Source organism: Panthera tigris, chromosome B3, assembly GCF_018350195.1.
Source record: "Panthera tigris isolate Pti1 chromosome B3, P.tigris_Pti1_mat1.1, whole genome shotgun sequence".
Lineage (NCBI taxonomy): Eukaryota > Metazoa > Chordata > Mammalia > Carnivora > Felidae > Panthera > Panthera tigris.
Window position 1 is genome coordinate 47,685,020 of NC_056665.1, and position 25,425 is coordinate 47,710,444.

The 25,425-nt window shown below is 36.4% G+C and overlaps 1 long non-coding RNA gene across 1 annotated transcript in view; it reads left to right on the forward strand.

The window, feature by feature from the left end:
* The window catches only part of LOC107179853, a 119,145-nt gene extending 94,467 nt beyond the window's left edge, over nt 1–24,678 (forward strand). Inside the window, exon 3 of the long non-coding RNA XR_001510564.2 lies at nt 24,266–24,678. This is a non-coding gene — a long non-coding RNA (uncharacterized LOC107179853). The remainder of the gene's footprint in view (nt 1–24,265) is intronic.
* Nucleotides 24,679–25,425: the final 747 nt, after the last annotated feature.

A 25,425-nucleotide genomic window follows, 5' to 3' on the forward strand; every position in this document is an offset into this window, starting at 1 on the left:
ATTTTCATGCAATCACAACAGCATTGAGTAGTAGATGGAGAGAGCCTATTGCATGCAAAGCCTAAAATATTTACTATCCTGCCCTTTACAGAAAATATTTGCTGACTGCTGCTCTAAGGCAATCCTTGTCAGTAGGAAGTGGCATGTAAAAGGAGTGAAACCTTTAGAGGGATATTATCCCCCGTGCTCTCTTTACCTTGCTCCTTGGTCTCTTCTTACTAAATCTATGCTTTGACAGAACTCTCAGCCTTCAAAGGATTCGAGAACTGCTGGGAAAATAATTGTGGCAGTCTGATAGTTCTCTAGTATACATCTCTCTCTCTTTTTTTTTTAAATAAAAGAACCCTTGAAATTTAGGTAGTCACAGGGTGCCAAAAATAAAGAGTGCATTTCCCAGCTTCCATTGGGGTTAGGCATGGCCATATGACTAGCTGACTGTCAATGAGATTGCTTTCCGAAAATGTGCCAGATGTAAGAGTTATGCGTTGGGTTTGATTGTCTCCCTTGTGCTGGTAGGAATGCAGGTACAAAGACCAGCTATCCAGCAACCACCATGGACCATACCTATATGATAACACCCTAGTGTTGATAACAAAGAAAACTGGAATGAATCTGGTCTCTGCCAAATAGACATTTTATATGAGAGTATAATATCTTGAGTATTAAAGCCACTGTGATATTGGTTCTTCTCTCTCATGCTACACCATCTAATTCTTATAAATATAGTGTCATAGACAGAATTATGACTGTTTGAGAGCAGGGACCTTGTCTGTTTGAGTCATGGGTATATCTCGAACATCTAGAATGATGCCTAGCACATGGCAGATACTCAGTAAATATTTATAGAGGATGCTTGAATAAAATATGATAAAGGAGAATGGAAAACCAAGACAATTGAATAAGAATTATTTCCCATATCTAGAGAATTACTATTTGTCAGTTGTGGTTACCTAGCTATAATGTAAAATTTACCATTTTAACCATTTTTATTTTTATTTATTTATTTATTTATTTATTTATTTATTTATTTATTTATTTATTGTATTGTTTTATTTGCCTTTTTTTAAAATATATGAAATTGATTGTCAGGTTGGTTTCCATACAACACCTAGTGCTCATCCCAAAAGATGCCCTCTTCAATGCCCATCACCTCCCCTCCCCTCCCTCCCACCCCCCATCAACCCTCAGTTTGTTCTCAGTTTTTAAGAGTCTCTTATGCTTTGGCTCTCTCCCACTCTAACCTCTTTTTTTCTTTTTTTTTTCTTCCCCTCCCCCATGGGTTTCTGTTAAGTTTCTCAGGATCCACATAAGAGTGAAACCATATGGTATCTGTCTTTCTCTGTATGGCTTATTTCACTTAGCATCACACTCTCCAGTTCCATCCACATTGCTACAAAGGGCCATATTTCATTCTTTCTCATTGCCACGTAGTACTCCATTGTGTATATAAACCACAATTTCTTTATCCATTCATCAGTTGATGGACATTTAGGCTCTTTCCATAATTTGCCTATTGTTGAGAGTGCTGCTATAAACATTGGGGTACAAGTGCCCCTATGCATCAGCACTCCTGTATCCCTTGGGTAAATTCCTAGCAGTGCTACTGCTGGGTCATAGGGTAGGTCTATTTTTAATTTTTTGAGGAACCTCCACACTGTTTTCCAGAGTGGCTGTACCAGTTTGCATTCCCATCAACAGTGCAAGAGGGTTCCCGTTTCCCCACATCCTCTCCAGCATCTATAGTCTCCTGATTTGTTCATTTTGGTCACTCTGACTGGCGTGAGGTGATATCTGAGTATGGTTTTGATTTGTATTTCCCTGATGAGGAGTGGTGTTGAGCATCTTTTCATGTGCCTGTTAGCCATCTGGATGTCTTCTTTAGAGAAGTGTCTCTTCATGTTTTCTGCCCATTTCTTCACTGGGTTATTTGTTTTTCGGGTGTGGAGTTTGGTGAGCTCTTTATAGATTTTGGATACTAGCCCTTTGTCCGATATGTCATTTGCAAATATCTTTTCCCATTCTGTTGGTTGCCTTTTAGTTTTGTTGGTTGTTTCCTTTGCTGTGCAGAAGCTTTTTATCTTCATAAGGTCCCAGTAGTTCATTTTTGCTTTTAATTCCCTTGCCTTTGGGGATGTGTCAAGTAAGAAATTGCTGCGGCTGAGGTCAGAGAGGTTTTTTCCTCCTTTCTCCTCTAGGGTTTGGATGGTTTCCTGTCTCACATTCAGGTCCTTTATCCATTTTGAGTTTATTTTTGTGAATGGTGTGAGAAAGTGGTCTAGTTTCAACCTTCTGCATGTTGCTGTCCAGTTCTCCCAGCACCAATTGTTAAAGAGACTGTCTTTTTTCCATTGGATGTTCTTTCCTGCTTTGTCAAAGATTAGTTGGCCATCCTTTTGTGGGTCTAGTTCTGGGGTGTCTATTCTATTCCATTGGTCTATGTGTCTGTTTTTGTGCCAATACCATGCTGTCTTGATGATGACAGCTTTGTAGTAGAGGCTAAAGTCTGGGATTGTGATGCCTCCTGCTTTGGTCTTCTTCAAACTTACTTTGGCTATTCGGGGCCTTTTGTAGTTCCATATGAATTTTAGGATTGGTTGTTCTAGCTTCGAGAAGAATGCTGGTGCAATTTTGATTGGGATTGCATTGAATGTGTAGATAGCTTTGGGTAGTATTGACATTTTAACAATATTTATTCTTCCAACCCATGAGCACAGAATGTTTTTCCATTTCTTTGTATCTTCTTCAATTTCCTTCATAAGCTTTCTATAGTTTTCAGCATACAGATCTTGTACATCTTTGGTTAGGTTTATTCCTAGGTATTTTATGCTTCTTGGTGCAATTGTGAATGGGATCAGTTTCTTTATTTGTCTTTCTGTGGCTTCATTATTAGTGTATAAGAATGCAACTGATTTCTGTACATTGATTTTGTATCCTGCGACTTTGCTGAATTCATGTATCAGTTCTAGCAGACTTTTGGTGGAGTCTATCGGATTTTCCATGTATAATATCATATCATCTGCAAAAAGTGAAAGCTTGACTTCATCTTTGCCAATTTTGATGCCTTTGATTTCCTTTTGTTGTCTGATTGCTGATGCTAGAACTTCCAACACTATGTTAAACAACAGCGGTGAGAGTGGACATCCCTGTCGTGTTCCTGATCTCAGGGAAAAAGCTCTCAGTTTTTCCCCATTGAGGATGATGTTAGCTGTGGCTTTTCATAAATGGCTTTTATGATCTTTAAGTATGTTCCTTCTATCCCGACTTTCTCCAGGGTTTTTATTAAGAAAGGGTGCTGGATTTTGTCAAAGGCCTTTTCTGCATCGATTGACAGGATCATATGGTTCTTCTCTTTTTTTTTATTAATGTGATGTATCACGTTGATCGATTTGCGAATGTTGAACCAGCCCTGCATCCCAGGAATGAATTCCACTTGATCATGGTGAATAATTCTTTTTATATGCTGTTCAATTCGATTTGCTAGTATCTTATTGAGAATTTTTGCATCCATATTCATCAGGGATATTGGCCTGTAGTTCTCTTTTTTTACTGTGTCTCTGGTTTAGGAATCAAAGTAATACTGGCTTCATAGAATGAGTGTGGAATTTTTCCTTCCCTTTCTATTTTTTGGAATAGCTTGAGAAGGATAGGTATTATCTCTGCTTTAAATGTCTGGTAGAATTCCCCAGGGAAGCCATCTGGTCCTGGACTCTTATTTGTTGGGAGATTATTGATGACTGATTCAATTTCTTCGCTGGTTATGGGTCTGTTGAAGCTTTCTATTTCCTCCCCTTTGAGTTTTGGAAGTGCGTGGGTGTTTAGGAATTTGTCCATTTCTTCCCGGTTGTCCAGTTTGTTGGCATATAATTTTTCATAGTATTCCCTGATAATTGCTTGTATCTCTGAGGGATTGGTTGTAATAATTCCATTTTCATTCATGATTTTATCTATTTGGGTCATCTCCCTTTTCTTTTTGAGAAGCATGGCTAGAGGTTTGTCAATTTTGTTTATTTTTTCAAAAAACCAACTCGTGGTTTCATTGATCTGCTCTATAGTTTTTTTAGATTCTACGTTGTTTATTTCTGCTCTGATCTTTATTGTTTTTCTTCTTCTGCTTGGTTTGGGGTTTATTTGCTGTTCTGTGTCTAGTTCCTTTAGGTGTGCCATTAGATTTTGTATTTGGGATTTTTCTTGTTTCTTGAGATAGGCCTGGATTGCAATGTATTTTCCTCTCAGGACTGCCTTTGCTGCATCCCAAAGTGTTTGGATTGTTGTATTTTCATTTTCATTTGTTTCCATATATTTTTTAATTTCTTCTCTAATTGCCTGGTTGACCCATTCATTCTTCAGTAGGGTGTTCTTTAACCTCCATGCTTTTGGAGGTTTTCCAGACTTTTTCCTGTGGTTGATTTCAAGCTTCATAGCATTGTGGACCGAAAGTATGCATGGTATGATCTCAATTCTTGTATACTTATGAAGGCTGCTTTGTGACCCAGTATGTGATGTATCTTGGAGAATGTTCCATGTGCACTCGAGAAGAAAGTATATTCTGTTGCTTTGGGATGCAGAGTTCTAAATATATCTGTCAAGTCCATCTGATCCAATGTACCATTCAGGACCCTTGTTTCTTTATTGACCGTGTGTCTAGATGATCTATCCATTGTTGTAAGTGGGGGTATTAAAGTCCCCTGCAATTACCACATTCTTATCAATAAGGTTGCTTATGTTTGTGAGTAATTGTTTTATATATTTGGGGACTCCCGTATTCGGTGCATAGACATTTATAATTGTTAGTTCTTCTTGATGGATAGACCCTGTAATTATTATATAATGCCCTGCTTCATATCTTGTTACAGCCTTTAATTTAAAGTCCAGTTTGTCTGATATGAGTATGGCTACTCCAGCTTTCTTTTGACTTCCAGTAGCATGATAGATAGTTCTCCATCCCCTCACTTTTAATCTGAAAGTGTCCTCAGGTCTAAAATGAGTCTCTTGTAGAAAGCAAATAGATGGGTCTTATTTTTTTTTTATCCATTCTGATACCCTGTGTCTTTTGGTTGGCGCATTTAGTCCATTTACATTCAGTGTTATTATAGAAAGATAAGGGTTTAGAGTCATTGTGATGTCTGTAGATTTCATGCTTGTAGCGATGTCTCTGGTACTTTGTCTCACAGGGTCCACCTTAGGATCTCTTGTAGGGCTGGTTTAGTGGTGATGAGTTCCTTCAGTTTTTGTTTGTTTGGGAAGATCTTTATCTCTCCTTCTATTCTAAATGACAGATTTGCTGGATAGAGGATTCTCGGCTGCATATTTTTTTCTGTTCATCACATTGAAGATTTCCTGCCATTCCTTTCTGGCCTGCCAAGTTTCAATAGAGAGATCCGTCACTTGTCTTACCGGTCTCCCTTTGTATGTTAGAGCACGTTTATCCCTAGCTGCTTTCAGAATTTCTCTTTATCCTTGTATTTTGCCAGTTTCACTATGATATGTCGTGCAGAAGATCGATTCAAGTTACCTCTGAAGGGAGTTCTCTGTGCTTCTTGGATTTCAATGCCTTTTTCCTTCCCCAGATCAGGGAAGTTCTCAGCTATTATTTCTTCAAGTACACCTTCAGCATCTTTCCCTCTCTCTTCCTTCTCTGGAATACCAATTATGCGTAGATTATTTCCCTTTAGTGCATCACTTAGTTCTCTAGTTTTCCCCTCATACTCCTGGATTTTTTATCTCTCTTTTTCTCAGCTTCTGCTTTTTCCATAATTTTATCTTCTAGTTCACCTATTCTCTCTCTGCCTCTTCAATCCGAGCTGTGGTTGTCTCCATTTTATTTTGCAGCTCATTAGTAGCATTTTTTAGCTCCTCCTGGCTGTTCCTTAGTCCCTTGATCTCTGTAGCAATAGATTCTCTGCTGTCCTTTATACTGTTTTCAAGCCCAGTGATTAATTTTATGACTATTATTCTAAATTCACTTTCTGTTATATTGTTTAAATCCTTTTTGATCAGTTCGTTAGCTGTTGTTATTTCCTGGAGGTTTTTTTGAGGGGAATTCTTCCGTTTCATCATTTTGGATAGTCCCTGGAGTGGTGTGGAACTGCAGGGCACTTCCCCTGTGCTGTCTTGAATAACTTGCGTTGGTGGGCGGGGCCACAGTCCGACCTGATGTCTGCCCCCAGCCCACCGCTGGGGCCACAGTTAGACTAGTGTGCACCTTCTCTTCCTCTCTCCTAGGGGCGGGTTTCACTTTGGGGTGGTGTGGCCCGTCTGGGCTACTTGCACACTGCCAGGCTTGTGGTGCTGGGGATCTGGCGTATTAGCTGGGGTGGATCTGCAAGGTGCACAGGGGCGGGAGGGGCAGGCCCAGCTTGCCTTTCCTTCGGAGAGTGCTTTGGGAGGGGCCCTGCGGCACCAGGAGGGAGTCAGACCTGCTGGAGGGATGGATCCGTAGAAGCACAGTGTTGGGTGTTTGCGCGGTGCAAGCAAGTTCCCTGGCAGGAACTGGTTCCCTTTGGGATTTTGGCTGGGGGATGGGCGAGGAAGATGGTGCTGGCAAGCGCCTTTGTTCCGGGGCGCAACAACTCTCCCTCCCGTTGTCCTCCAGCCCTCCCGTTCTCTGAGCAGAGCTGTTAGCTTATAACCTTCCAGATGTCAAGTCCCGCTTGCTGTCAGAATACACTCCGTCCGGCCCCTCCGCTTTTGCCAGCCAGACTCGGGGGCTCTGCTTGGTCGGCGGGCTGCCTCTCCACCCTGGCTCCGTCCTGCCAGTCTGTGTAGTGCACACCGCCTGTCTGCTCTTCCTACCCTCTTCCTTGGACCTCTTGTCTACATTTGGCTCCGGAGACTCCGTTCTGCTAGTCTTCTTGCGATTTTCTGGGTTACTTAGGCAGGTGTGGGTGGAATCTAAGTGATCCGCAGGAGACGGTGAACCCAGCGTCCTCCTACACCGCCATCTCAACCATTTTTAAATTGTAAAATACACATAATATAAAATTTACCACCTTAACTATTTTTAAGTGTACAATTCAGTAGTATTAAATACATCCAAGTTGTTGTACAACCATTACCATCATCCATCTCCAAAGCTTTTCTCATCTTCATGGATAAAAACTCTGTATCCATTAAGCAATAACTGCATTCTGCCCTCTCCTCAGCATCTGGCTACTACCACTCTATTTTCTCTCTCTATGGGTTTAACTAAGTGCCTCATACAAGTAGAATCATGCAGTGTTTATCCTTTTGTGACTGGTTTGTTTTGCTTATCATAATGTTCTCAAGATTCATCCATGTGGTAGCATATATTAGAATTTCCTAATGTTTTAAGGCTGAATGATATTCCATTGTATGTATATACCACATTTTGTTTATCTATTTATCTTGGATGGATACTTAGGTTGCTTCTACCTTTTAGCTACTGTGAGTAATACTACCATGAACATGGATATATGGAGAATATTCTTTAAATTTTCAGATTTTGGGGTCCCTAGGTGCTCTGTCAGTAAAGTGGCCAACTCTTGATTTTGCCTCAGGTCATGATCTCATAGATGTCATAGACCATGATCTCAAAGACCATGATCTCATAGACCTGAGCCAAAGTCAGAATCCCAACCGACTGAGCCACCCAGGTGCCCCTGTGATCTTACTTTTCTAGGTGTTCTTAATTATGGAATCATAGCTCATTCAAAGTCCAAATTGACTCATGGTATATTTCATTCAACCATTATTGAAAAGCAACAAAGTATTGTTCCACTAAATATATAATACATTTTGTTATGTTGTGAAACTCTCATAAGAGCAACAGTATTGTCAGTTTAACCTTTACGTACACAGCTGTTATTTCTCTGTGTGAGGATGGGACACCAGGAAAGAAAAATTGATGCAGAAATATGACCTCTTAAAATTAAAATTAATCTAAAATCATCTTTTGACCATGAAGAAGTTCTTTGCAGTTTGTAGTATAACAAAATCATTTCAAATTCTTTTTCCAATAGCTGAGAGAAAGTCTGTGTGTTGAGATTTGATCCAACATTGAAATGGAATTGTGAACATTTATCAGTTTTTTTTTTGTTGCAGCTTTAAGCTAGAAGAGGAACTTTGCCAGAAATCATGTTTTTTCCCAAATTATTCCATCTACATCTAAATCAATACATTGGTCATATTCTGCCCCCTTTGGTTGAGTTACATTAAAACAAATTTTTCCTTCAACCTTTTACCCTACAAGGATGTTAACTCAGCTATTTAATTTATCCTCTAGCTAAAATAGTATGTTTTTCTGATATATATGTTTAAAAAATTTCTCATTTTTATAAATTGCTTGGATATAACCAGGAAAATTTCTCCTATCATGTCTTTAAAAATTTTAATAAATTTTACTAACCTGTTTTCATTTTGTAAGTGAACCAGTGATAGTCTCTGTAACTTTCCACTTCTTTGCAAATACAATTCAATTTGTTATTTGATGAAGCGTGAAGTTAACTGAAACTTATTATGCTAAGAGAATGTCTTCCTCTTGTTGACTTCTTTAATTCATTAATTTATTAAACAAAAGAAATAAAGCACTTACTATGTGTCAAGAACTGTATTATTAGTGAACAAAAAGAGTTTCTTATATGAGAGAGACAGACTTTTATGAAAGAATCTTATAAATAAATGTAAAATTTCTATGCTTACAAGTAGCAAAGCCAAACCCATATTGTGCTTGTAAAGTAAATGATGAGGATCTGGTATGTTTGAGGACTCATGTGAGACATTTGAGCTAAGAATTAAAAGATAAGTAGAATAAGAAGCATGATATTGAGTATATGGAGGCCACGGGCATTTCAGGAAGAGGGAATGGCATGAAAAGAGGTTAAAGGTTGGCCTTTGTGGATTGAACTCAGAAAACAAACATAAATATGCTTCAAGTTGCATTAAGCCTTTTGCTTTTATTCTATGTGTAATGGTACATTAGCTTGGATGGATATTAGCTAAGAATTTTTCAGCTTCAAGTGATGGGAAGCCCAATCTCTCTTGCCTTAAGCCCTACCCACCTCCCCGCCAAATAGTCATTGGTTTATATAATGGTGAAGTTCAGAGTTCAGACCCCACTCAAACACAGTTTTATGCATAGGCAGTTGATGTCTTAATATCCGAGCTCTAGTTCTCTGGGATCCCTTGATTCTGCTCTTACCATTGTGCTGGCTCAACTCCAGTCTGGTACCCATCATGGTCACAAGAACCAGTCAATGCTGCTGATTGGATTTACTTAAATCACATGTTACCTTGAACTAATTCCTTTGACTAGGGGAATACAGTACTTTAAGTGGCTTAGGTATGGGTTAAATGCCCTTGCCTAGAACAATCTCTGTGGCTAGGAAAGAGTATGCCAATTAGGGGGCATCCATAACTCTGGAGCTGGAGATGGAAGTAATCCCAAACCACTTGGGGGAGGGGTGGTTTCCTAAATGAAATTTAGGGTGTTATTACCCTGAGGAAGGTGGACGTTTCTGGATAGAAATCATCAGATATGCAGTATACGTTTGAGCAACAGCACAAACAGGGAAGACCAATTAGTAGGTAAGACTAGTAGTCTAGTATGATGATAGCTTGGACAGAGGAAGTGGCGGCAAAGTAGGGAGTAAGTAGAGAGATTTAAGACAAATTTGGAGGGTAAAATAAATACAGCCTGGTGATTAAATGCATATGGAGGAAGTGAAGGTATATAAGTTATTAATAATAACCCTCAGGTTTCTGGTTTACATATAAATTGCATAAATGGTGGTGACATTATACTGATAAATAGTATTAAAAGAAGACCAGCTTTGAGAGATACAGTCTCAGTTTCAGATTTGCTGTAGTTCCTTTTGCAACATTCAAGTGGAATTGGCCAGCAGACACTTAGATTGTTTTGATTTACTCATATACATTTATTAAAGGCTTTGAGACAAATCACCTTTCATACTTGGTTAAATTTCTCTAAGCCCTCTCCTATTAGAAAAAAATAGCTTCCCACTCATTCTCTTCCCCCCCCCACCAAAATAGGTATTAACATTCCTCCCATAATCATCCCTTTATGTACTAAATAAGAATCTTTTCTTTTCTAATTGTATGCCAACAAATTGGACAACTTAGAAGAAATGGATAAATTCCAAAATTGAATCAAGAAGAAATAAAAAATCTGAACAGACTGATTACTAGTAAAGTAATTGAACTGTTAATTTAAAAAATATGAAAAAAACCTAGATGTAAGATTGGATGGATTCACTGATGAATTCTACCAAACATTTAAAGAAAAATTAATACCTATTCTTCTCAAGCTATTGAAACAAATAGAGGAGGAAGGAAAGCTTCCAAATACATTCTATAAAGGCCAGTATTACCTTGACACTGAACTCAGACAAAGATACCAAAAAAAAAAAAAAAAAAAAAGAAACCACAACGCAATATCCCTGATGAACATAGATGCAAAAATCCTCAAGAAAATATTAGCAAACCACATCCCACAACATATTAAAAGGATCATTCACCACTGTCAAGTGGGATTTATTCTGGGGGTGCAAGGATGGTTCAATATTTATAAATCATTCAGTGTGATACACCACATTAACAAAACTAAAGATAAAGATCATATAATCATCTCAATAGATGAGGAAAAACATTTGACAAAATTCACCATTCATTTATGATAAAAACTCAACAAAGTGGGTTTAGAAGGAACATACCTCAACGTACTCCATTCTTCACACACATACACATATACATACACACACACACGCACACACACACACATACATACACACACACACACACACACACACACACACACACACACACACTGGAATATAAGCCATGAAAAAAATGAGATCTTGCCATTTGCAACAACATGGATGGACCTAGAGGCCCATCCCTTCATCCCTTCATTGAAGGGAACAAGGCTGAATTGAGGCAGGGAAAGTACACGATGAGCCTGGAATATCTTACTGTGTGAGAAAGTAAGGAAGTATTCAAAGAATGATGAGGATGTTAAAAGAACAGAAAAGTCAGTTTCCAGAAGCTTCCACTGGTCAACTCTAGGACAGTTTGGTCGTCAAAATAAGTAACAGTAATATGGATTATAAAATTGAGTGAAATTGTAATTCATGGGCTTGTATTAATATAAATAAATACATACATATAGAGAGGAGGAAGATTTTCCTTATAACTAGTAAACATAGAGGGAGTGATGGAATTTTAGAAAAACACTATTTGACAGCCATCATAATACTAATAAATTGAACAAAAAACATCAACAAATGTTAAAACTAATGGGTAAAATCTGATGGAGAATGGGATAAAGAAACTCAACAAAATACTTATTAGTTGGAAAGTGAAAAAGTATAATTTTACAGAGGAGAAGCTTGGCAGACACCACTATAATCAAATGTAACTAAAGACTCAGAGAGGGGAATATCCTAAAATAAAAAGTCACTCAAAGCAATAATCTTTTCACCTCTAAAGATCAAAATTCCAGCCATGCTTGTGCACTATTTTCCACATTCTCCCTTTCTCTCTCCTCCTCAAATGACCCTCTTGAACAAGAACCCTATTAAAAATAAAAATGAGATCATTCCATTCTGAGACTTTAAAAGAGTTTTTGCTTTCATAACTTCTTTCTTTTCACAAAAATTTCAAAATAGTCTGAATTGAAAATTTGATTCTTATTTTTTGCTTAAGTTGTGGCTATGTGATATACAGTGAGAACTGTGACCACAACACATTAGGTTTTGGCAAATTTTTCAAAGTAAGAAAGTTGCTGATAAAAGTCTTTGGAGTTGATAGTACCCTCTTTTGACAGAGTTTACCGCCAGAATTCTAAATGACCACTAATTCATTGCAGCCTATCCCATCGAGAGGTAAAGTCTATTTCCCCACACTTGACTCTGGGTCAGCCTTGGATCTTTGACCAATAGAATATGGTGAACTGACATTGTGTTTCTGAGGCCTCAGAAAGGTCTTGAAGCTTCTACTTTTGGCACCTTGGAATCCACTTGCCATGCAAGAAACCCCAAGCTAGCCTACAACAGAAGCCGTGTGAAGACAAACCCAGTACCCAGCCAGCAACCTCAGTCAACTGAGAGACATGTGAGTGAGACTATTCAGAACCATTCTGCTCCCAGCCAACTTGCCACCTGCCTACTAACACAGGCATCATCAACCCATTCCATCATGAGAGCAGAGACAAGTCTTCCCCATTGAAAGCCCTTCCCAAAACACCAACCAATAGAGTTACGAGCCCAAGCACATAAATAAATGAATGAATGAGTGAATGAATGAATGAATAAATAAAATCAACAAACTATGGCCTGTGGGCCAGATCTGGCTCACTGCCTCATTTTGTAAATAAAGTTTTATTGGAATGTAACCACACCCATTTGTGTATGCATTGTTACAACTACTTTTGAGGTAAAATTGCAAAGCTGAGTGGTTGTGACAGGTTGTATGGCCAGTAAACTCTAAAAATACCTATTATTTGGCCCTTTACAGGAAAAGTTTGTCAAGCTGTATTTTAACCCATTAAATTTTAAGGTGGTTTGTTATGTAGCCGTAGATAGCCCAAACACTTTCTTTATAGCAGAAGAACAGAAAAGTCCTTGCTTGAACTATAACTAATTTTTATAATTTCATGTATACATGTTTGAGACCTCTAAAGGCATTTAACTTTATCTAAACCAACATCTATTTTCATATGAATAACAATGTCATTCTTCTAAATAGAATATGTTAATAACGCTGGGCACAATATCCACTTTCTTGATACAAGGCACTTTTTGAATTTAATAACCAGATAAAATCCAATATAACTCTTTTCTACTTTCAGAAAATGCTTCATTTAAAAATTATTCATGTTAAAGTGATTTTAACTTGATGTCAGAATGGGCCTTGGGTAGTATATGAAAGTCTTACAAAGTATAATAATTCACTGTTGAGAGCAACCTCTAAGTATTACTGCTACAATTTTCACAACTTTTGCCTGACAGTTGGCCCTTATCTTTTTTTTTAAAGAAAAGTAAAATATTAGCTTGTCTTCAACCTTCAAAAAGATGAGCCATATTTTCTGACTTAAACAAGGTATTTTAAAAAACTAATTTTAGGGATTGGCAGATCTACTGTGTAATCCTGGCTTGTTGAAAAGTATATGAATAGATTTCCACATGAGCTTGGGAAATGTGAATAAATATAATGTGTAAAACATTGTCAAATTCAGATATTTATCTGTGCACTGCAGAAGTTTACTATCTTCTCTGCCTAAATACATAGACAATCAGTTAATGCTGATTAAAGGTTATTATTTCTGCAAAAATAAAAGTAAAGGATATTGGAAATAATGTGAATGAAAGCTGTGAAAGGATATGAAATCTATAGTAAGGCATAAATGCACATGGTCAGTTCTCCTAGGTCAGTTTTGAAGCATGTGCCACCATGAAAGAAAATGCTGGTTATGCACTGTGAAACTGGGAGCCTGAATTGCCATAGTATGAGTTACGATTCAGAAAGTCTAACTCTAGGTTAATAATCAGACCTGAAGACTTTCCTCCAAGATATTTTAGATTGCCCAGTCAAATTTTAAGAGAAACTTCCATGATTCCTGACCTGATTTCTGCTTTTCCTATATGCCCATTTTTATAACACATATCCAATATTTAAAGATTATATTTAAGAACATAAATTTTTGTTGTCCTTGAACTAGAATTGTGGGGTTTTAGGACTAGAAGAGAACTTACAGATTATCTGGTCCTCTTGCTTCATTTTGCAGAAAAGGGAATTGTTTTTCTTTATATACTTATGTATATGGATATATATATATATTCTACTTTTGGCACCTTGGTGCCATATAGATATATATGATATCTATCTATCTATCTATCTATCTATCTATCTATCTATCTATCTATTCATAAACTCCAAAGGACCATATAATATTATTTTGCATGTATCTATTGACTATCAGCTTCTGAATTCTTTGAGTGGAATAGAAATCATGTGCATCAGTGTCAGCCAGGTATTTTACTACTTGACGATAATTTAATGAAGAAGTTGAGACTATTCTGGCTATCAATTATAAGAACTTAGGTACAAGTCCTGAAAGACCATCAATAAAATTAAAAGACTTCTATAAATGAAAATAAAGATTAATTTTGTCGGCAGCCTTGTGTTATAGTCTGATTATTGTATCCTTTTTGAAATCTTAACGCCAAATATTTCAGAATTTGACTGTATTTGAAGACAGCATCTTTTAGCGAGGTAATTAAATTAAAAGGTCATTATGATGGGCCTTAACCCAATATGACTGGTGTCCTTATAAAAAGAGGAGATATCATACACAGAGACACACACAGAGGAAGGACCTTGAGAAGACATTGAGAGAAGATGGCCATCCACAAACCAAGGAGAGATGCCTTAGAGGAAAATAACCTTGTCAAACCTTGATCTTGGACTTCTAGCCTTCAGAATTGTGAGAAAATAAATTTCTGTTGTTTAGGCCACCCAGTCTGCAGTTAGTTATGGCAGCCCTAGCAAATTAATACCCCTTATAAAAATTTGATATCCTGGGCTCGAGATAATAATATAGATGTCTGCCAAAATGACATGATTGTCATCTTTATTATGTTCAAACATTATAGTTCTGTTAATGCGACATCAGATTTTGTAACCTGCATACAGTTCAGATATTCTGTGGTGGCTTCTCAGCTCAAAGTTCCATCCAAAGACACACATTTCAAACATCCAAAAATAATTGGAAAAAAACGTTTAAATTTTACTTAAGTCTCTTAGAACACACACAGAGTGACATGATATTCATAACACATGACAACACTTCCTGTAAAACCTCTTTCCTCATCTCAAAAGCCTCCCTTGCCATAACACAGCAGCTAATCCAAATTTCTTTCTCTTTTCTTTCTTTTATAAACTTCCCAAACTCTCTTTCTTAGCCAGTGCTTATTGGCTTTTGATTTTTGGAGTGCCTCCTCTCATCTTCAGCATCTGCCTTTTTCCCTTGTGTACTTCTCCAATAGGTCAACTTTTCTAATAGGTCAATCAGTCAAAGCTTTCCTTTTACCCAATCCACAAATCTCTTAAAAACGAGCCGAACTTGCCAAGGAAAAAAGTTTCCTTGGCTGAAGAAGGAGAGGAGAGGCTGTGAACAGTCAGACATCAATTTTTTTTTCCTGTCAAAAATGCATTAAATGTACTGGCAGCTGTTTCACATTGTTGTTGATACTAAGTTTACAGTAAACTAAAATGTTCCAGTGTGTGTTAAGTGAAATCATCCCTATCCTGTAAGTTTGTGTTTTATTTTATTTTGTTTGTTTTGTTTTTTACATAGAATGCAGATCTTTTCATTTCTTTCTGATAAGTTTCATCTTTTGGCCCAGTGTTCCAAAATTCCAGGATCTTTTGAATCTTTTTCTTTCATCTAACACATTGGACTTTTTTTTTTTTTTTTAGTTTTATGAGTTTGATAGCCTGGGACCACCAGCTGAGAATGAGTCAGCAGTATAGCGTGGCTGTTTTTACAAAGCTAACTGTGATACTGAAATATATTAATAGGTCTGTGACATCCAAGAGTTAGGAAAGTATCCCTCTGCTAAACTTAGAATTGGTCATACCCTTAAAGTATCATGCCAAGTTTGGGCCCTGGCATTTTAATGCACATGTGAGTGGCTGGGAGGATTTGAGAGAAGAGTAGCAAAAATGAAATAAAAAATGAAATGAAATATGGTTAAAGTTAGAGAAGTCAGAGAAGAAAAATGTTTACATATTTGTGAAAAGGCTTTTACATATTTGTGAAAAGAGAAAGCATTCACCTTTTGTTCTTCAGTTTCTCAGAGAATTTAGGACAAAATGGGGGATGTGGCCTTTGGAGAATGGGAAACAACATAAAAGTTTAATAATACAAGACTATTTAAATAAATTATGGTGCCTCTATATAACAGAAACCATCATGAAACACTTGATGAAACAGTGAGTTTTTAAAAATTATCTTGGAGTAAGGAAGGCTGTTCTAAGAATTATTAAACAAAACAAAACAAAACAAAACAAAAAAAAACCCCACCCAAGTCAGAAAGTAAAATATACGTATGTAAAATTTTCCATTAGGAGGAAAATAAAACTAGAAAGAAAGTTAAAAAATAAAAAGAAATATTAAATAATGAACAAAGGCTTAACTTCTTTAATGTACAGAAGCGTGGGACAATTCAATACCATAAAGATTAATCACCCATTAGAAAAATGTGCAATGAATTAAAAGAAAAAATTTATATTATTATTATTTTTTAAAGTGTTTCAAGTTTTTAAATTCTAGTTAGCTAACATATAGTGTAAAATTGGTTTCAGGAGTATAATTTAGTGCTTCATCACTTAACATTTAACACCCAGTGCTCATTCATCGCAAGTGCCCTCCTTAATGTCCCCCACCCATTTAGCCCATCCCCCCACCTACCTATCATCCAGCAACCCTCAGTTTGTTCTCTATAGTTAAGAGTCTCTTATGTTTGCCTCCCTCCCTCTCTCTCTTTTTTTTTCCCTTTCCTCTATATTCATCTGTTTTGGTTCTTAAATTCCATATTTGAGTGAAATCATATAGTGTGTGTCTTTTGACACATTAAAATAAATACAAATGGCTAATAAAAATAGTAAAACTTATTCTACTTCAATAATGATTAAAGAAGTGTATTTTATAATTAGAACTAGATATTTTTAAATTTTAATTCCGGTATAGTTAACATACAGTGTTGTATTAGTTTCAGGTGTACAATATAGTGATTTGATAATTCAGTACATTACTCAATGCTCATCATAAGTTCTATATATATTCTCTATATGTTTATATATATATTATATACCATATCTTCCTTATTCATTCATCTATTAATGGCTACTTGGGTTGCTTCCATAATTTGGATATTGTAAGTAATGCTGCAGTAAACACAGGGGTGCATATATCTTTTTGAATTCACGTTTTTGCATTTTTTGGGTAAACACTCAGTAGTAGAGTTACTGGACAATATGGTAATTATATTTTAAATATTTTGATGAACCTTCATACTGTTTTCTAGAGTGGCTGCACCAGTCTGCATTCCCACCAACAGGGCACAAGGGCTCCCTTTCTCTACATCCTCACCAATACTTATTGTTTTTCATATTTTGTATTTTAGCCCTTCTGAAGGGTATGAGGCTCTATCTCATTGTGGTTTTGATTTGCAGTTCCCTGATGATCAGTGATGTTGAGCATCTTTACATGTATCTGTTGGCCATCTGTATGTCTTCTTTGGAGAAATGTCTGTTCACGTCTTCTGCCCATTTTTTAAAATTGGATTATTTGGTTTTTGGGTTTTGAGTTGTATAAGTTCTTTATGTATTTTGGATACTAACCTTTTATATGATATATCAGTTTGAGATATCTTCTCCCATTTAATGAGTTGTCTTTTAATTTTGTCGGTTGTTTCCTTCACTATGCAGAAGTTTTTTATGTTGATGTAGTCCCAATAGTTTATTTTTGCTTTTATTTCTGTTGCTTCAGGAGACATATCTAGAAAAATGTTCCTACAGGAGATGTCAGAGACATTACTACCCGTGCTCCCTTCTAGGATTTTTATGGCTTCTAGTCTCAAATGTATATCTTTAATCCATTTTGAGTTTATTTTTGTATATGTTGTAAGAAAGTGGTCCAGTTTCATTCTTTTGCATACAGCTGTTCAGTTTTCCCAACACCATTTGTTGAAGAGACTTTTTTTCCAATGCATATTCTCTCTCTCTTTGTCCAAGATTAAATGACCATATAATCATGGGTTTATTTCTAGGCTTTCTATTCAGTCCACTGATGTATGTGCCAGTACCATATGGTTTTGATTACTACAGCTTTGTAGTATAACTTGAGATCTGTAATTTGTATACCTCTAGCTTCATTTTCTTTTTCAATATTGCTTTCGCTATTCACAGTCTTCTGTGGTTCCATTCAAATTTTAGGATTATTTGTTCTAGTTCTGTGAAAAATGGTGTTGATATTTTGATAGGAATTGCATTAAAGCATTAAATTGCTTTGGGTAGTATGGACCACTAACAATATTTGTTCTTTTTTTAAAGTTTATTTATTTATTTTGAGAAAGAGAGAGAAGACACAATTGGGGGAGGGGCATAGAGAGAGTGACAGAGAGAATCCCAAACAGGCTCTGTACTGTCAGCATGGAACCTGACTGTGAGGCTCGAACTCACAAACTGTGAGATCATGACCTGAGCCAAAATCAAGAATCTGACAACTGAGTCATCCAGGCACCCAACAATATTTGTTCTTTTAATCCACGAGCATGGACTATTTTTCCTTTTGTGTCATCTTCAATTTCTTGGTTATTTTACCTCCTTAGTTAAATTTATCCCTAGGTACTTTATTACTTTTGGTGCAGTTGTACATGGAATTGTTTTCTTAATTTCTCTTTTTGCTGCTTCATTATTAGTGTATAGAAATGCATGGATTTCTGTGTACTGATTTTATTTCCCATGACTGCACTGAATTCATTTATCAGTTTCAGCAGTTTTTTGGTGGAGTCTTTAGAGTTTTCTATATATAGTATCATGTAATCTGCAAATTCTGTACGTTTTACTTCTTCCTTATTAATTTGGATGCATTTTATTCTCTTTCTTGTCTGGTTGTTTTGGCTAGGGCTTCCAGTACTATGTTGAATAAAAGTGGTGAGAGTGGACATCCTTATCTTGTTCCTGGCTTTAGGGGAAAAGCTCTCAGTTTTTCACCAATGAGTATGATGTTAGCTCTGTGTTTTTCATATATGGCCTTTACTATGTTGAGGTATGTTTCCTCTAAGCCTACTTTGTTGAGGGTTTTTATCATGAATGGATGTTGTACTTTGCCACAAGTTTTTTATTTGATTTGATTTTTATACATCTATTGAAATGGTCATATGTTTTTTTATATCCTTTCTGTTATTGATATTATGTAGTACATTGATTAATTTGCTAATATTGAACCAACTTTGCATCCTGGGAATAAATCCCACTTGATCATGGTGAATTCTCTCAATGTATTGTTGATTTGATTTGCTAATATTTTGTTGAGAATTTTTGCATCTGTGTTCATCAGAGATCTTGGCCTGTAGTTCTCTTTTTTTGTAGTGTCTTTCTCTGGTTTTGGTGTTAGGGTAACAATGGCCTCATAGGATGAATTTGGAAGCTTTATCTTCTATTTTTTGGAATAGTCTGGGAAGAATAAGTATTAACTCTTCTTTATATGTTTGGTACAATTCACCTGTGAACACTCCTGTTTCCTGAGTTGTACATTTTAGCCATTCTCACAGGTGTGAGGTGGTATCTCATGGTGGTTTTGATTTCTATTTTCCTGATGATGAGTGATGTTGAGCATCTTTTCATGTGTCTGTTAGCCATCTGGATGTCTTCTTTGGAAAAGTGTCTATTCATGACTTCTGCCCATTTTTTCACTGGATTATTTGTTTTTTGGGTGTTGAGTTTGAGAAGTTCTTTATAGATTTTAGATACTAACCCTTTATCTGATATGTCATTTGCAAATATCTTCTCCCATTCTGTTGGTTGCCTTTAGTTTTGTTGATTATTTCCCTTGCTGTGCAGAAGCTTATCTTTTTATTTTATTTTATTTTTTATTTTTTAAAATTTACATCCAAATTAGTTAGCATATAGTGAAACAATGATTTCAGGAGTAGATTCCTTAGTGCCTTTTACCCATTTAGCCCATCCCCCCTCCCACAACCCCTCCAGTAACCCTCAGTTTGTTCTCCATATTTATGAGTCTCTTCTGTTTTGTCCCCCTCCCTGTTTTTATATTATTTTTGTTTCCCTTCCCTTATGTTCATCTGTTTTGTCTCTTAAAGTCCTCATATGAATGAAGTGATATGATTTTTGTCTTTCTCTGACTAATTTCACTTAGCATAATACCCTCCAGTTCCATCCACGTAGTTGCAAATGGCAAGATTTCATTCTTTTTGATTGCCAAGTAATACTCCATTGTGTGTGTGTGTGTGTGTGTGTATGTATGTGTGTATATATATATGTATATATATATGTATATGTATATATATATATGTATATGTATATATATATATACACACCACATCTTCTTTATCCATTCATCCATCGATGGACATTTGGGCTCTTTCCATACTTTGGCTATTGTTGATAGTGTTGCTATAAACATTGGGGCGCATGTATCCCTTCGAAACAGTACACCTGTATCCCGTGGATAAATGCCTAGTGCAATTGCTGGGTCACAGGGTAGTTCTATTTTTAGTTTTTTGAGGAACCTCCATACTGTTTACCAGAGTGGCTGCACCAGCTTGCATTCCCACCAATAATGCAAAAGAGATCCTCTTTCTCTGCATCCTCGCCAACATCTGTTGTTGCCTGAGTTGTTAATGTTAGCCATTCTGACAGGTGGTATCTCATTGTGGTTTTGATTTGTTATTTCCCTGATGATGAGTGATGTGGAGCATTTTTTCATGTGTCGGTTGGCCATCTGGATGTCTTCTTTGGAGAAGTGTCTATTCATGTCTTTTGCCCATTTCTTCACTGGATTATTTGGTTTTTTTGGGTGTTGAGTTTGATAAGTTCTTTATGGATTTTGGATACTAATCTTTTATCTGATATGTCATTTGCAAATATATTCTCCCATTCTGTTGGTTGCCTTTTAGTTTTGCTGATTGTTTCCTTCACTGTGCAGAAGCTTTTTATTTTGATGAGGTCCCAGTAGTTCATTTTTGCTTTTGTTTCCCTTGCCTCTGGGGACACATCTACTAAGAAGTCACTGCAACCGAGGTCAAAGAGGTTGCTGCCTGTGTTCTCCTTTATGTTTTTGATGGTTTCCTACCTAATATTTAGGTCTTTAATCCATTTTGAATTTATTTTTGTGTATGGTCAGTTTAATTTTTCTGCATGTTGCTGTCTAGTTTTCTCAAAACCATTTGTTGAAGAGACTGTCTTTTTTCCATTTGATTTTCTTTCCTGCTTATCTAAGATTAGTTGGCCTTACATTTGTGGGTCCTTTTCTGGGTTCTCTATTATCTTCCATTGATCTATGTGTCTGTTTTTGTGCCAGTACTATACTGTCTTGATAATTCCAGCTTTAAAAAATTTTTTCTTAATGTTTATTTTTTAGAGAGAGAAACAGAGATAGATAGGAGTGGGGAGGGACAGAGAGAGAGAGTGAAAAAGAGAGAGAGAGAGAGAGAGACAGAATCTAAAGGAGGCTCCAGCCTCCAAGCTGTCAGCACAGAGCCTCACGTGGGGCTTGAACTCACAAAGTGCAATATCATGACCTGAGCCAGTTGGACGCTTAACTGACTGAGCCACCCAGGTGCCTCAATGATTTCAGCTTGTAATACAGCTTGAAGTCCAGAATTGTGATGCCTCCAGCTTTGATTTCTCTTTTCAGGATTACTTTGGCTATTTGGGGTCTTTTCTGGTTCCATACAAATTTTAGAATTGTTTGTTCTAGCTCTGTGAAAACTGCTGGTGTTATTTAGATAGGAATTGCAATGAATGTGTAGATTGCTTTAAGTAGTATAGACATTTTAATAATATTTGTTCTTCCAATCCATGAGCATAGAATGTTTTTCCATTTCCTTGTGTCTTCTTCAGTTTCTTTCATAAGCATTCTATAGTTTTCAGTGTACAGATCTTTTACCTTTTTGGTTAGTTTTATTCCTAGACACCGTATGGGTTTTGGTGCAATTGTAAATGGGATAGACTTTTGATTTCTCTTTCTCTTGCTTCATTATTGGTGTGTAGAAATAAATATGCACATCTTTTGATCCAACACTTCCACTTCCAGAAATTCATTGTATAGATATTCTTGCTCAAGTACAGAAAGATACGGACATAATTGCAATGTTGTTATAAGAAAAAACACCAAAGCCCATCAACTAAAAACTATTTAAGTAAATTATGGCTCATATATAATATGAAATTTTAGGCATCCTTTTTACATTCTTCTGTATTCATATGCATACACACCCAGGAAGATGTTTTAGATATATTGTTAGATGAAAAGTAAATTTTAGGGGCGCCTGGGTGGCTCAGTCGGTTGAGCGGCCGACTTCGGCTCAGGTCACGATCTTGCAGTCCATGAGTTCGAGCCCCACGTCAGGCTCTGTGCTGACAGCTCGGAGCCTGGAGCCTGTTTCGGATTCTGTGTCTCCCTCTCTCTGACCCTCCCCCGTTCATGCTCTGTCTCTCTCTGTCTCAAAAATAAATAAACGTTAAAAAAAATTTTTTTTAAAAAGTAAATTTTAGAGAACATTATTGTAGTGTGATCTCATTTGTGAAAAAAAATATATATGCATACATTTATGTAGTAGGCTGGTAGTTAGGCTTATATCCCCTATGTAAAAGAATAGAAGATTCTCCTTTAGCAAAATTGATTAAGTTAAGAGAAACTTCTTGCAGTTAGATTTTGGGATCCTATTTCTTCTCCATAAAGAGCGTAAGTGACTGAGACACTGGATGAAAAAAGACCCATAGCAATTGTAGAATTGTAGCAATTGTAGAATTTCAAATCGAGAGGCATAAAGAGAGAATCTTTAAGGGGAAAAAACACAAAAACCAACCAGATTGCTTACAGAGTTCTAAGGATCAGACTGGCAGGTAATCCTGGAAGGTAGAAAACAATGGAGTAAGGCCTTTAAAATTCTGAGGAAATGGGGTGCCTAGGTGGCTTAGTTGGTTAAGCATTCAACTTCAGCTCAGGTCGTGATCTCACAGTTTGGGAGTTTGGGCCCTGCATCGAGCTCTGTGCTGACAGCTCAGAGCCTGGAGCCTGCTTTGGATTCTGTGTCTCCTTCTCTCTCTGCCCCTACCCCACTCATGCTGTCTCTCTCTCTCTCTCTCTCAAAAAAAAAATAATAAACATTAAAAAATTTTTTTAATTCTGAGAAAAAGTTTTTTGTAATATAGAGTTCTATACCCAGCCAAACTACCAATTAGGTGAGGATAACTTATAATAAACATTTTCAGTCATCCATGAACACAAAAAATTTCCTTTCCACACAGAGTTACAGGAAGTTATTCAAGTATGTGCTTTACCATATTTGAATGGCAGTAAAGCAAGAAAGAAAAGATTGGGGTTCAGGAAACAGGAAATCCAAGGTAGAAAAGATGAAAAAGGACTTACCAGGATAGAAACAATCTAGGTTGAAGGTGAGAGCTTCCAGTTCAGATAAGAGCAGGATTATGGCAGGCTCCAAAATGGATGTTGTATTAAAAAAAAAAAAAAAAAAAAGAACTGATATATTTGGCTGACCTATTTTAAGTTTTATAGTTCTGTTGAAAAGTTGAGATCATTTCCATAAAAACAGAGCAAACAGAGGGAAAAAACAGGTAATTACTAACTTTCAGAAAAAAAAAATTGTAGTAGAAATGAAATGTATTACATACTAAATAAATGACTGTGAATAATGTTGATATAATTTATTTTTTGCAGTTTGTGTTTTTAGAAAAACTTGTGGTAAAATATGCACACTAAAGTTTACCATTTTAACCATTTTTTAAGTGTACAGTTCAGTGTCATTAAGTCCATTCCCATTGTTGGTATCATTTTAAGGTAAACACTGAATGATGGTTTAGTAAAAATTATTGTATAACTCCAAGAGGAAGGGAAATATGTGTGTGCAATGAGTGAAGCGTTCATGAGTTCTTAGTCCTTGTCTTCCATTGTGAGACACATTTTCAATGTTTAAAATTTAAAACCCAGAAATAACCATAAAGGTATATTGTTTAGAAAGATTGGAAGGAAGGAACATAACACCAAAAGATTAATGGTGGAAATTTTGGGATGGTGGGATTATGGATGAGTCCCACTTCTTTTTCATTTGATCTGGTTTTTTTTCAAGTTTTTTTTTTTTTTTTTTTTTTTACAATAAACAGATATTACTTTTGAGATGAGAAAAAGAATCACCAAAATGTTATTACTTATATCAACAGTTTGGATATAAGTTGAATTTGGTAGTAGAAGGGGTTTAGTCAGATATTAAAAAGTACTTGATTTTCCAGGTAACTAAACATTTCCCTGATGTTTCCTTATGCAAGAGAAGATGAGTGTGCCCAGGAAAGGAAGGAGTTAAGAGGCAGAAATGGAGCATGCTAAAAAAGCAACTATTGAAAACTGCTAGAATGAGAGGGAGAGGAATCACAACAGAATGATGGAAACTTGAAAAATATAAAAACAAAATTACGTCTCAGAAACCTTGGAGCCTAAAAATGACCATGTCTGGCTTTCATTCAGGATACAGACTCTTGCTGAAGAATCAGAGGGAGAAGAAATGGAGTTACGGGGCCAAATACTGTTGTAAGTTCAAGACAAAAAAAGAAGAAAGAAATAGAAAGACAAAAGAAAAAAGAAACATGATTGGCAGTGGTGAGTTTTATCATTAACAAGACATGGGATAAAAACAGGTTTTATGCATTCTAGCAAAACAACCAGTATTTTCTGCCAGGACCCTGCCCCTTAGCATTTCTAGGTCTTGGGAGGTTTCTGATCAATTGGTCAAATGTGTTGGGAATAATGAAATTTCCTTTCCTACTGCTATGGCTATAAACTGGCAGATGTTCCATCATGGCTTTTTAAATCTGTTTTCCCATGAAAAAATTGCACAAATAAACTTTTAGATCTTCCCTTGGTTCAGTTTTGCTTGGATCTCCAGCCTCCTTTATCAATCTTCTGAAATTCCATCACCCAGCTACAATGACTCTTTGCAATCCTCTTAAAATGCTATAGCAGAGATTGTTAGTTGTCTACAGAAAAATACATTCTTCCCTTTCTTTCTTTTTAACAGAATTTTTATTTTGTTGAGGTAGTTTTGTGCCCAGCCTAAAAAGAATAAAATAAATAAATAAAAGAAAACATTTATTTCCCTGCTTCCTTTAGACTATAGGTCAAAATAATCTCAAAGACCTACGACTTGCCATCCTTGAGTCAAATCAAGGCCAACATCTACTTCTAGATTTCCTAGAATGTGGGAAAAATAAATCCCAATTTTGTTTATACCTCTGTTATTTTTATTTTCAGTTAAATGCAGGCAAATGCAATGTCTCTCTTTTTTATATTTTTATACACTATTTCCCCTGCCTGATATGTTCTTCCTCTACCTGTGTAACAGATAAACCACTATATTCCCAAGATCATCTAAAGGGATTGCTCCTTTGGAAAGCTTTCCAGTACCTCTGCAAATTCAGCTAGTTATGCATTCGTTTGTGCTCCCATAACATTTTGTGTAAAGTTCTCCTAGAGCACCTATCATAAACTTTTAAAATTATCTGTGTACTGATCTATTTCTGATCATTTGAACTTCTCCAAAGCATAACTGAGTTGTTTCTACTTTTGCATTGGCTTGCACTGTCACATACCCATGCAGGGGCTCAATAAATATTGGCTAAATGAACGTT